The 5,000-nt window shown below is 30.9% G+C and overlaps 3 non-coding genes across 3 annotated transcripts; 1 reads left to right on the forward strand and 2 right to left on the reverse strand.

Annotated features, from left to right (window-relative positions):
* Positions 1–482: 482 nt before the first annotated feature.
* TRNAC-GCA (transfer RNA cysteine (anticodon GCA)) lies at positions 483–553 on the forward strand. Its single transcript has one exon. It is a non-coding gene; the product is annotated as a tRNA-Cys (tRNA).
* A 3,219-nt stretch (positions 554–3,772) lies between these two features.
* TRNAD-GUC (transfer RNA aspartic acid (anticodon GUC)) lies at positions 3,773–3,846 on the reverse strand. The gene has a single exon. It is a non-coding gene; the product is annotated as a tRNA-Asp (tRNA).
* A 495-nt stretch (positions 3,847–4,341) lies between these two features.
* On the reverse strand, positions 4,342–4,425 carry TRNAY-GUA (transfer RNA tyrosine (anticodon GUA)). The gene has a single exon. It is a non-coding gene; the product is annotated as a tRNA-Tyr (tRNA).
* Positions 4,426–5,000: the final 575 nt, after the last annotated feature.

Genomic DNA, 5,000 nt, shown 5'->3' on the forward strand with positions numbered 1-5,000 from the left:
GTTATATTCCGGGGTTTACATATATTCATAATTGCTGTTATGATTGAAATTAAGAAGGATTTTTTTTATTGAAACTAATCAATATTGATTAGTTTAGTTATGTATCCATTTGGATTTTTTTATATCATTAGGAAAACACAATTTTATATTCAAACCCGGGAATCGTTCATGAATTCAAATTCACAGTCAATGGTTAATGGTTCAAATTTATCCTGAATTTTTGTTTTGTGACTGAAAATCCACAATAGGTTTTTCAATATAAAGAATATAAAGGGGGGGAGGGGTGTTTTTAAATAGTGTGTTTGTTTTAAGATACTGTACAATCAATCGAAGAAATGTATCCAATCCAAAGAGAAAAGTAAGGATCTTTTTTAGGAAAGGGATTAAATAAAACAGTATTCAAGATACAAGTACAAAAATGAATAACCCCCCCCCCCCCAAAAAAAAAATGGAATATTTTCATATATTTTTTGTATCGTTTTGGCGACATGGCCGAGCGGTAAGGCGGGGGACTGCAAATCCTTTTTCCCCAGTTCAAATCTGGGTGTCGCCTGATCAACAATAAAATCGGAATACCTTATTATGTTTTGCTGAGATAACTTGACAAATTTTTTTCCAGCAGAAGTAAGCGGGGGGGGGGACTCTTGATACTTGCTTGATTCTATAAGCATCTGGCGGTTCTGTTCTCTAAAATGAAAATGCTGTAAATCCTTGCGTCTAGGCTTCAGTTCAAGGAAAGATTATATTAGTGAATATTGAATGAAAAAGAATCGTTAAATCTTAATATGACAGCTCTTCTATTATTAATGTAGTGTTTATTAATTAGGTCTTGAATTAATTTGGATAGACGAACGAGGAATTTATTTGATTATTAATTTATTAGTTGCGTACGTAAAGGCCGAAAGATACTTTGTTCGTATATAGACTCATGAAATTCTCTCTGTGCTCCTGCATTCAATTTAATATTGATTGGCTTTAATGTAATAGACTATCTTCCGATTGTTTCACAGAGACAAACAGGAGACCTAATCGTAAGGATTAGATAAAATGAGAAATAGGGTCTGTGATAGATAGTGCTCTATCTTGACTCTATATTTTTATACTTTTTACTTAATGAAATGAAAGTCAACAAAAGAAAGACTAGGTCTTATTATTTCTACATGTTAGTAACATTCCCTTGAAACTTCCAGGGGTGTATCTACGTATTTTGCTTGCGCTTAGTGTTTTCCGATTCTACTATAAATCATATAGGAACCTGTTAGAATTTATAATTGTGAGTTTATTGGATTGTTTCATCAACGGTATTGGGTCAGAATTCCCTTTTGACTCTGCGCCAGGGATTCCACTATTATTAATGAACATAATAATGATTAGTGAACATTAATGGAATAATTCCTTCATATTTATAGAGATAGGGGATATAATTCACATGGATATAGTAAGTCTCGCTTGGGCTGCTTTAATGGTAGTCTTTACATTTTCTCTTTCACTCGTAGTATGGGGTAGAAGTGGACTCTAGAAGTACTACTAATTGAGTTTGATTCCTCAAACTCAACCCATATCAATTGTTTTATAGATCGTTCTGCAAAGTCCTTTTTTTTACTGTTAAAATAGAAAAGAAAATAATTATGTTATTAAGTGGATACAGACTTCCTATGGGAAACAACATAGACATAGTGGTTGTCCAACAATATACTACACATAATAAAATATTGCCTTGGGCAAGTCACATATTGCGCGTTCCCGCTTTTTTTTTTTATTCTTTTAGAAATCTTATTTATGTTATGCTTGCTTTATTGAACTCATTTCATATCATGGTTCAAACGTTAAAAATCGGTGGGCTTTACTAATCCTTTTCGAAATCCAAAGAGGTTCCCATGGAAATGAACCACTGGATCATCTGTCAACTGATCAATCAATTACTTCTTCAGAATACTAAAAAAAGATTATTTTATTTTCTTTTTATTAATTTTTCATTATTAATTTTATTAATATTAATATAGGCCTATACTCTTTTTTCCTTCGTCAATTTGATTCTTTCAATGGATATCGGGATTCATATTGAATAGAATCAGAAATTCTAGGAATTAGAATTGTAAGAGTAAGAATTGCCCTTCGATTTTTTCAGATTGATGATTGGAATCAACACAAATTAAATAGATGAAGCAAAGAAATAGAATTGGTACATTATGTAAATACATTACATATATGTAATTGATATCTATGAAGATACATATTGCAGATTGATCTATATTAAACCTCTATCTTTATACAGTACGACTTTATATACTACAATAACAATAATAAGTATGGTAGAAAGATTCATCTATTTCTTTCTACCATACTATCGAATCTCATAAAATACTGATGATTCTCGTCCGCTTATTTCATTTAAGACACGAAATCTTAATACTTTTCATTTTCTTTTTTCTTTTCAATCATTGATAAAAAGATAAAAACTAAACAGTCAAGTTTAATTCAAATTAATCATTTTGACTGACTGTTTTTACATATATTATAAGTAAAAAAGCAGTAGGAACTAGAATGAACAGTGCAGTAGCAATAAATGCGAGAATATTTACTTCCATAATCTCATCGTTTCATTTTTAATTAATTCGCAATAACTCGGGATTTAATCCCATAGAGCTGATAAATCTTTCGCCTGTAAATTCAATATTCAATGGGATGAATTACATCTCGACGATATCGAATCGGAGCAATATCATGAATAACAATATCTGAGCTATCAAATTGATTCATCGTCGAGAATTAAATAGTATAACATAGGAAGATCTTTTATCCATACCGAATTCAAATTTTGATTCCTGATCCGATAAATAATTCCTTTACTTTCTTTATCATTCTTTTCCTTTCCATTCTTTCTTTTCTATAACCTACGTCCCTCCTTGTGGAATCATCTGATGAAATATCATATGACCGCCTTTACACTTACTTACATTGGTTATAAAAAACCCCAATAAAATAACCAATAGAAGCGAAATGTAAAAAGGAAGAAGTTTAGTTCTAAACCCCCTTTTTATGATCTAATCTTCTTGGAAAACAAAGAAGTAGTATAAATAAGGAGAGTCCGGGTATAAAAAAATCGAGTATTCCATCAAATTCATTAAAAAGTTTGTTCTTTCTTCGGCAAGACCCTTAAACTTAAAAAAGATTATTCATTCCCTCACAAAGAGAGATAGGATCTTCTTTGAGCTTTATTTTATTAATATCCCATTTCCTTGGATTAATTTTGGGATGCATATATCAAAAATTCAGTGTGAAATTTGAATGAGATAAATTGGTTCAAATTCACATTAATAATTTCAATTATTAATTGAGGTTACACAAAATCGGAGCCCTAAAGGGATATACTTTTAATCTTAAAAGTATTATATCAAAGTTACTATGTTAAGTTAATCTTTTTTGTATCGTACAAATTCCATTTCTGTATAGCCCCCTGTAAACATATAGTACTCTATTACACAGATCGGGAATAATCGAAAAAGCCAGACTCCGTACGGTATTTCTTGGAATCCTGAATATAATTTTACCAATCATTGTACTAATCTACATATGTCTTTCTCCTATCAATTGGTACTAGTTGAATAAATGGTAATTCCCATATTTATTTGATGAGAAATGTGAAACTAATAAATAAATAAAATAGGAGGGTATCCTCTTGTGAATGAAATTCTGCTATTTCTTTTGTTCTCCTTTTCACAGCAAACGCAGAGATGAATTGATGTATTTTTTTTATTGGATTTGGATCTGTCGGGACTGACGGGGCTCGAACCCGCAGCTTCCGCCTTGACAGGGCGGTGCTCTGACCAATTGAACTACAATCCCAAGGAAATCAAGTGTACATCATACATATTCTTATGATTTAATTCAAACCCTTTCTATTTTATTTCTATTTTATTTCTATTTTATTTAGATTTTAGATTAGAATAGTCGTATTGTAACAGAAACGCGAGTAATATATTTGATATACACACGGATATGCACTTTAGTGAGAGCGCCTCACGGATTGTTAATAATCCTTTCGTTTTTTATAAATTGATTAATAATCAAATAAAGCTTTCAATGAAAAAAAAAGAGTTTTTTTATTTATTCTTTATTTTATTCTTTTCCTTATACTTCCAGATCTTTATATGAATCTAGTATGAATCTAGATCATTAGCAAGCAAGATCAGAATTTGTGAGAAAAAATAAAGAGAGCAAATGAACGGCGGTAAAATATATCAGAAAATTTTAGTTTTTTTATTCTTCCGTATTCCGATCAGGCATTTCTGGGGAACAACAAATGGGGTTCTATCATTTCATGGTGGATCGGCCAATTATTGGGCCGAGCTGGATTTGAACCAGCGTAGACATATTGCCAACGAATTTACAGTCCGTCCCCATTAACCGCTCGGGCATCGACCCAGGAAGAATCAATTCCCGGCTTATTGATAATTCATGATCAACTTCCTTTCGTAGTACACCTACCCCCAGGGGAATTCGAATCCCCGCTGCCTCCTTGAAAGAGAGATGTCCTGAACCACTAGACGATGGGGGCAAGTATGCCCGACCGCCATCATACTATGCTCATTGTATGAACAGTTTTTTTAAATTGTCAATATAATGTGGTATGATTAAATCTGAAAGATCTTTCCCTCTTTTCTGATTCCATAGAATCTTTTGATTCGTATTTATATTCATGAATCATTCATTCTAATCATATAATTTTTTTTTAATATTATTTTCATTAAATTTTCATTAAATATATTTATTTCATTTTCAATTTTATTATAATTCTAATTAATTAGAAATAGAATTATATCAAAGAATAAAATAAATAAAGAAAATGAATATAAGAATAAATAGATATTAATTATAAATCGATATTATTAAAATTATTAATATTAAAAAAAATAAATAAAATAATAAACTAAATCGGTAGAATAGAAATAATACGAGGTATAGGACCTTTTGGGGAGTGATTGGTCCGCCAGATCAGA

The sequence above is a fragment of the Corylus avellana genome, unplaced genomic scaffold (genome assembly GCF_965113065.1).
Source record: "Corylus avellana unplaced genomic scaffold, dhCorAvel1.hap1.2 HAP1_SCAFFOLD_205, whole genome shotgun sequence".
Classification (NCBI taxonomy): Eukaryota; Viridiplantae; Streptophyta; class Magnoliopsida; order Fagales; family Betulaceae; genus Corylus; species Corylus avellana.